We start from the raw sequence: 9,313 nt of genomic DNA on the forward strand, positions 1-9,313 counted from the left end.
TCTGATTATTTGAGAGGACTTTGAGATTCAAATTCATTCCTTAAATCATATCCTACAAACCATCTCCTTTTTGTGATTTGAGAGTACAGTAATTATACAAACAATATTCATTTAATAAAAATATATTTGTGCAATATTTTCTTATTCTTCAAAAGATTTAAAGCTTAACTCCATAACATAATGACATATTTCTTTTAGAAAAATTGGAAGTAAGAAAATGAGGCTTAATGATCTTATAAGACTTCAAATATATATCCTCCTCCATTTTGCAAAGAACCTCCATGCTTGGAATCTAGAATTTTTTTGCGATAGAGTGATGTATCGTATAGAATCACAATCCTCACATTCCTTGTACTTAAATAAGCTAACTCAATCTTCATTAAAGAATTCTGAGCACTTTTATCTACATCAGTTAAACTAAATCTATCTGTGCCATGTTATGAGCTTTCCTTATCTCTACTTGTACCTACATTTGAGCTTGACATTGTTTTCCAACTAAAGCAAATTCCCTCTAAAAAATTGCAATGGAATGGAAATTGTTGATGATCAAATTAATGCAACCTATTCATTTATTAAGGAAAAATGTTAAAAAACATGATTAAAAAATAAAATAAAATCATTTCAAGGTAAGATGTGTAGCTAATTAGAGTAAGAAGGCAAAAAATAGTATATTTATTGTCATAAAAGGTGACCACCACATCAACAAGTTTGTCAAACATTCCATTGAATCAACATTCAGTAGTTAATCATATTTACCAAGAGAAAAATAAAATATGTTTAGACAGATAAAACAACCCTCAACACCATAGAATTCATCAATGTGGGAGTATGATAGAATTCACATAAGCTACAAAGCTACTACATAACTTAAAATTTAAATATTAATTGATCATAAAAGTTGGCCGACACATTATGAAGCTTTCATCATACATTATTCCACTAAATTAATCCCCAATAGTAAATATAGTCCTCCAAAATAAAATAAATTCAAACATAATCTAAGGCAAAGTTCAACACTTCAAAATATAATAATGTGGAATTGTGAAAGAATTAAAATACATAGTAAAGGTAACTATATAACAAAAGTTTCAAATATTTCTACTGACGACAGGTGATAAAGTATGCATTGCTCAGTAGTAGAGCAACTTAATTCAAAGTAAAAATAATTGGGTATTGGGATGGGGCACAGTCAAGACTAGTGAACATATTAATTGATGACTAATGGCATTATGAGATATCTTAACTTCAAGAAAACTCAACTCTTAGAAACGTAAAAGAACCTATTTTATAGCAAATGGAGTTGCCTCAAGTGCTCTGAGCATACTCATGACATAGAACTCTCCTAATAACCTTTCAAGAAAAGGAAAAATATTAAAGTCTATTAGGTCAAAATGGAAAATATCTTGATGGATGAGAATTTAATAATTTCAAATGGTATGAGAGATATAATACAAGAAAAGGAAAAATATTAAAGTCTATTAGGTCAAAATTGAAAATATCTTGATGGATGAGAATTTAAAATGGTATGAGAGATATAATGGTCAGTGGATAGGCACTAAAATCCACGAAAAACTAACAATTCATCAACTTAGGAGCAACCCTTTGAACATAATTTAGACAAAATGCTATATAATGAGAGCCAATTAAAATTACACGCATCCAATCGATGATACCAGGCTATTTATAAGACTAGTGATGAGGATGTCAATCTTTTAGCTGATGAGACTTCAAAATGTCTTAAATACAACTAAAAATCTTAACCATTCATGTGCAATATAATGTGACTAGTAAAAATGTACAAGTACATGGTCCACACAAAATAAGCTAGTTATGCTTAATTATATAGGATATTTTTTTATCTTTAATTATTTACTTATTTACAAAAATAAACAAGTTTCGATTTATTATTCATAATTTAAAAGAGTGTTTTGTTAAAATAAAAAATAATTAAACCACCACCCTTCTAAATATGTACAATATTTATAACATTAAAAAAACTCTTTATTTTGTGTAAATATTTTTAACTCCTATTTAATTAATAATAACATTAACTTAAGTTACTAATACACATACTATTAAATCAAGAGAAAAAAAAAACTACATAAAAAAATTCAAAATAGTTAGAAAACACATTTAGAATTACTTTCAATTTTTTAAAAATTTTCTAAGGAAATTTATTCTTTATTAAAATTAATCGTAAAAGGTGAAATTATATTTAAGATAACTATAGCCATAACTTCATAAAAAAAAACACGAGAGAACGTTCTTCTATTTTTTTTAAATGACTTTGTTTATAATAGATCTCTATCGAAGATATTATTATTATTATTATTTTATTGTAAGCATAAAATTATAACTTAATACATTAGATGGATCTAATTTATCTTTTATATATATATATATATATATATATATATATCTGTGTGCGGAAAGCCTTGACTTGTTGGTGGCGGGGTCACTGCAAGTTCCCTCCGTTCAAGGGTTCGATCCCACCGTCGTGTTGGGACTCTGGAATTTTAGGCACATGGCGTGGGCTCTCATCATGGCGCCACAAAACACATTGGAAATCGATATTTGGACATCTGTCAAATATCAATTTCCTTTTATACACACACACACACACACACATAAAAAATATGACCGCACGAATCTCGGGGAAATTCAACTGGCTAAAAATATACCAATGGATTGCATTAGGATGGTCGAAAGACGGAGACATCAAGCGTCATTTTCTTGGTCAAAATCGTGAAAGTACAGCCGAACGAAAGAACACAAGATACCTGATCCAAGGGACATGAATTTATAATGAGCTCCCTCAAGTGATTTTGGGATTCTTCACAAATTAAGATGGCTAAAGGGTAGCCCATTGAATATCTTTTCAATCCTTTGTGAAAACCAATTGTCTAAAAGAGAACAACCCATTATATTATGATGATGCACCTTCTACCTGATGACCTAAGTTCACCCTAATGACAAGAAAGCCTCTACTGAGAATTCTCTAGAGAAAGCCGACTGAAGACCTTCCAGTTGATTGACTGCCTTCCAGCTGACCGAACGAATATTAGGCGACCAAAAGTCAATATTAGTGGCCCCTCTTCAAACAGTTACGAATATGAAATGCTGCCAACATACGTTTTAGGGATATTAAAGGACCATATAATTAATTATAAATATGAAAAGGTGTAATGATGTAACAATTATTTATAATATCTCTATTAAAACAGAGACAAACATGTACTGTAACTACACACTCCTATAAGTTATAAATAGAGGATCATTTTCTTCAACAAATGATTACTAAATTCATTCTCAGAGAACTTATGTTATTATGCACTTTGCTTTCCTCTCTCTCTCTCTCTCTCTCTCTCTCTCTCTCTCGTCCGCCTTATGCTTTATTCCTTGAGTGTGATCTATAGGAGATTTTTGTATTCAGTATCATAAAAACTGTGGTGCGTGATATCATGTCATCAAAAAGAACACGAGCACACCACAAAGAAGGAACACACTTGAGAGGAACCCCAAACATGGAATCCGTCAGAGAATTCGTACAACAATAGTTAAGGTATGTTAATTCATACATTTGAATAATTAAAAATTAGCTATTTATATTAAAAATTAGAAATGTGACCCTGTGATTTTCATACATTTGAATAATTAAAAATTAGCTATTTATATAAAAAATTATCATAAATTTAAATGTGCTTTAAATTAAATATTTTAATAAAAATTTTATATGAATTTAATTGTGCTCTAATTAACTACTTTAAATTAAATACTTTTTATAAAAATTTAAATGTGCAATAAAAGAATTATTTTTTTAATTTAAATGAGATCTAAAAAAATGGAGAATAATTTCATAAGATAATATAGGCTTATGTATGCTCTAAGTCCAAAATATCATTATAAGCTTAGGTATACTCTCATTTCAAAAATTATTTTTCATAAAAAATTCAAGTATGCTCAAAATTCAAATTGAATAAACTTAAGTTTTCCTTTGAAATTTAAAAAATTTCATGTAAAACTTAAAGGTAAAGCAAATCCTTAATAAATATTTAAAAAAACATTTTCAGAACAAAAATAAATAACTAACATAAACCTAAACAAAATAATTTCAAACTATGATAAACCTAAATTAAAAACATTTTCTAAAATTAAGATAAACCTAAACAAAAATATTTTCAAAAATAAGTAAACCTTTTTTTATATATAAATAAAGCAAACTTAACTAAAACTTTTCAAAAATGAAATAAAACAAGTAAATCTTTTTTTTCAAAATAAAGCAAAAACACAAGTATTTTAAAAAGTAAAACCATTTTCAAACTAAAGCAATATCTTGTTTTTTCAAAACCTCTTATAAGCTCACCAATTATATAAACTTTCATACAAAACTATATAAGTTTGCAAATCATTTTAAATAGGTAAATTGCATAAGAATTGTACATGTATTCATATCTAGCATATAAATGAATATGCTTTCATTCAAAATCATGTAATTTGTATGCTTAAATCCTAAATATATAAAACTTGAGTAATTTCATACTTATAAATTTTGTACTTCACTCACTTCCACACTTAACATAATGAAAGTATCTTTATGTGAAAATGATATTTATACATATATAATTATCAAAATTATCCTTTTCATATGTGTGACAGTGTGAAAAGTTAATTTTAACAATTTAAGCATGCATATGTAAACTTAAGTGTGAAAAATATAGGTATAAAAGAATTAAATGACATACATATGAAACCTTTTTGGACATATGAACATCATTATAAAATAGAAAATCAACTTTATAAATAATATTTAAAGAAAACCAATGAAGAACACCAACTTAAGATATAAAACCAAATGTAAAACTATAAGCATAAAATAACTTCATTTTCATTTTGACCAACATATAAGGAATTGATCCAAATCATGAATTAAATATAAAACCCCAATAAATCACTTAAATAACGGAAACCACAACTAGGCATATCAATTATGAAGCCTAGGTTAACCAACATAGAAATATTACCGCCATGATCAAACATTCCCTAGAATTGTCCATTCTAGAAGCCTAAGTTAGATTGTTAGGTACCCTTAGCTAGAGCTAAGGACTAGGCCATATAAAACAACCAACTAACCTCCTAAGGCTAAGTAGGTACCCTAGGATGAAGTAACCAATGATTCCTGACAAAGGCATTTTTAACCACCTAATTGTAGGAAAGTCTACACTCAGCATAGCTATGGTATTATGTGGAGACCACTAAACTATATGGTTGGTTAATATTCTAGGGATATCAATGAACCCGAGATGATAGAAAGCCATGGACATCTTGACCGGATGTGTTATACCAAAAATTAGTTAGTTCAACTACTTAGCCTCCTTGTAAAGTCTAGGAGTTTTATAGGGTTTTAACTTTTATCTAAAAATCTTTCCAGTCAATCCTGACCTTAGCCTAGGATTCAAAACTTTGAAATAAAACTTCTTTAACTCAAATTAACCTTATTTAACCAATACTATTTTCTAGCTTAAGTCAAACCTTATCCAAACCAAACTTTTTTCCATCTAAGTCAAAACTTATTAAGACCTTTTCAACTCAAATCAATCAACTCAATTACAAATCTAAAGCATGCTTTTCAAACCAAAATCAACCTTCAAATCAAAATATAACCTTTTCAACTAACTTACAATTTTCATCATCTGAGAATGCCTTCCTCTCAAGGTTGGCTAACCCTTTTCTATGGCCTTTCCATGACATATCATAATTGAACTTACATCCCAACCTTTCAATTTTAAAGAATAAACTTTTCAATCTATCCATTTGAAGTCTTATAAGATCAATCTTGAAGACAACAATCTTGTAATCATGGATAATATAAGTCAATACATTAAACGAGAGTATTCTTAGGGGTTCACAACTCTGACGATGAAATTAATTATAAGGATCTGCCATTATAAGAATATCAAACCCCGAAATAAAATAAATCAAACATTACACCCGTAAGGTAGAGAATTTTTTTTTTTTGTTATACAGACCCATGAATATTAAAGATTTTCCTCATTTGAATGATTATATCTATTTTAAGGTATTTATGTCTCTCGTGATAGCATATTACTCTTAAGTTGATGCATCCAATCATTTAGATAGAAATCTTTCAAAATCTATGGTAGACACAACAACAAAACCCCAATAACAATAAAAAAAAACTTTTTTTATCCACCACCCCTGTGCTATTATTTATTATACTAAAATTTTTGGTGTTAAATTCCATATTATTACATAATGTGCTCTTTTCTTTTTTTCTTTTTTCTTTTTCTTGTGAAATGCATGAGGTGGAAAATAAATTTGGGGAAGGGGAGCTATAAATATATACTTGCTTTAAAGTAATTCTCATAATTAAGTTGTTGATTAGACTTTAAAGCGGTCACTTATGCTAGGAATCTTGGTAATTTAATAATATTATATAATGACTTCATTAGAACTGTGAATACACATAAATGAAGGATTAGAATTAATGTTGTAATAATTATGTTTGTCATTATAACAAAATCTAGCAGAACCCTAAAAGTCTCAGAATAATTTAAAATATGTAATTAAAATATTAGTTAATCATAGATACTTTAAGCCTTTTAATTTTCAACAACTAATTTAATTGAGTCTATTTTTGAATGGATTATAATATGACAAAATTCGCATTAAGAAACATTTAAAAGTTATCAGTTATGAGAGATTAGATATTTGAAATAATTAAAAGAAATGGACTGAACTATATTAGAAATTTAAAGTGGAATTGAAAAAATCTTATAAAAAATAGCTGAATGGGTTAAAAAGAAGCAAGAAAAAAAAAAATTTTAAAGCATGATCCAAAATAAAATTCAAAACAAGCTATCAGTCCCTTTAAGAAGAAGTTTGAGGTGAGCATAAAAATTAAAAAAAAAATTAACATATAAGACCTCAATTAATAAGACTTAAAAACTCTCTTAATAAAATTCTTTTGATAGTATATTCAAGGAAAAAAGTGTTTTTGGGTGGTTAGATGACTATTAATTGATTTAAAAATATCTTTCAAAAATGGAAATATTTCAGTCATATCAGATTAGAAGCCTTAAGATCAGCTTAAGCTTAGAAAAAAAATAAATTAAAGAAAATGTTCAGGTTATTAAAAATTAATGAAAATACAACCCCGAAATGATATTTGCATTTTTTTTATTACTACACAACTGTAATCTTACTAGAGAATCAAGAAGTTTCACATGAGAGCTACGAACATCATTTGAGTCCTAGTTTAGATATGAGATTACTTAAGGGCAAGTAATGAGTGGTTAGGAGAAATTGATAGGATAAAAATTTTCATAATTTATCCACTTTAAATATCATATTTTCTTTCCTATGTATTATGATTTTACACGCGTGGAAATTTTTTGTGATATTTTGTATGTTACAGGTGTCGAGCTCACGTCATGAAATCAAAACAAGAAGTCATTAGGTTTATGGTATCTGCATAACTAGCCGAACCTTGTCATAATTAAACCAAATTCACTATTGATCTAACATATCTATGATGGAACATGGCATAACAAGGCTGAGTGCGACTAAACTATGCCGACCACTGGCATAGTTACACCAATGTCAACCGCATTCTTATTAGTGCATGATTTTCCATGAAATTTTTGGCAAGAGCTATATAAGTAGAGCTTCGACATGACCTAGGGCACACAAAGGATATTGTGGGGGCTGCTTTTCTTCATTCAATCCTAGAAGATGGTCAATTATCTTTGAAAGAGATGCACACAACCCAGAATCCTGCAAATATATTGACTAAGATTGTTACAATTGAGAAACCAAATTTATGCTCAACTTCAATTGGAGTTCAGAAAGGCTGAGATCGGATTTGAGCCACAGTACAATACATTACAATGAAGATGGTATATAATTGTAGAAAAGAAATTTGTTGTAATCAGTCTTCAAGAAAAAGATTATTATATGTGCAGACTAATTGTGTCCAAGAAATCAAACACAACACTTGCATTGAGCACCCCTGTGCTTAAGGGCAATGCCTATGCACTGTAATTTAAGCACTCCAACACCTGGTTTGGCGCTCTAGTGCCTGTGCGTGTATTCTAGCGCTCGTATACCACATTTCTAGTTTTAGAACCAGAATGCTCAAAAACTCGTTGCTAATGGTCAAGGAGCCTATAACAAAATTTTTGTTGTTTGGGATTAAAGTCTTTCATTTTCTACTGCAAAAAAGTAGGCTAGAAAAATGCATGTGTGCTGAAGTTAGATTTTGTGAGTTCTCTTGTGTGAAAGAAAGAAATGAGTTTCACGAGTACTAGGATTGTTGAGGGGTTCGAGTGTGGTGTAATTTGTACAATTTCTCCTTTTTTAGTCAATTTCTTGGTATGGTGTGACCCTGTGATTATGTTTTTCGTTCTTGAGTTTTTTCACATTAAATCTTAGTGTTCATTGTGTTTTGTATGTTTCTTTATTTGTGCTTCTCTGCTCGTAATTTTGCTTCAGATATCTAGAAAAGGTGTTTCTGTGGTTTTCAATTTGTAACACTACATTACACCCATTATAATAAAACTATGGTTATTGTTTCTAACACTTTTATTTTTTAAAGCTATATAAATTGAGTGTAGTTTTTATTGTAAAGTTGTAACCCCATTTTCTCTTTCGTGAGAGAAGGGAGTACATTTGTACTTACACACATATAATAGATTACGTTGACTGAGCTAGCATCTGTGATTTTTCCCTTTTTTTTTTTTTTATTTGCATGTGTATTGGATCTTCATGCAATGTTGTCATTAAAATATCATTTTATCACCAAAAATATTTCAGTGTGCAATAAAAGTAATATATTCTAACATCTTCATCCTCCACCAAACTAAATAACAAGATTCTTCTTCCTCTTATGGTTGACTCTGTTCTTCTAAGCACCACTAATTCGAGAGAGTTGCATGGTTACCATGCATTTGATGCCCCTCTTTAGGCATGCTTCAAAGCCTTTTTTATCGTTAAAGCCATCCGCTCCTTCAACTCATTCATTTGCTACTTATGAACTACTTCGTGCAATCCATGTTAATGGAGTGTACTCTATGATTCGATTATGCTCGGAGCATGACCTCACATATAGTCTATGGCATTTTGATCGGATGTTTGATTCTAATTTGTTCATAGATACACACCACCCAAAAAAAGGGTTGTGTTAGGGGGAGAAAGATCCCTATGAAAAGGGCAAAATTGAGAAAGGAGGAAACGCTTTAAAATTTTTATTGTTCGTCTGTCTTCATTTTCTCCTTTTGGCTAGCTCTATCTACCG

The sequence above is a fragment of the Phalaenopsis equestris genome, unplaced genomic scaffold (genome assembly GCF_001263595.1).
Source record: "Phalaenopsis equestris unplaced genomic scaffold, ASM126359v1 Scaffold000267, whole genome shotgun sequence".
Taxonomy (NCBI): Eukaryota; Viridiplantae; Streptophyta; class Magnoliopsida; order Asparagales; family Orchidaceae; genus Phalaenopsis; species Phalaenopsis equestris.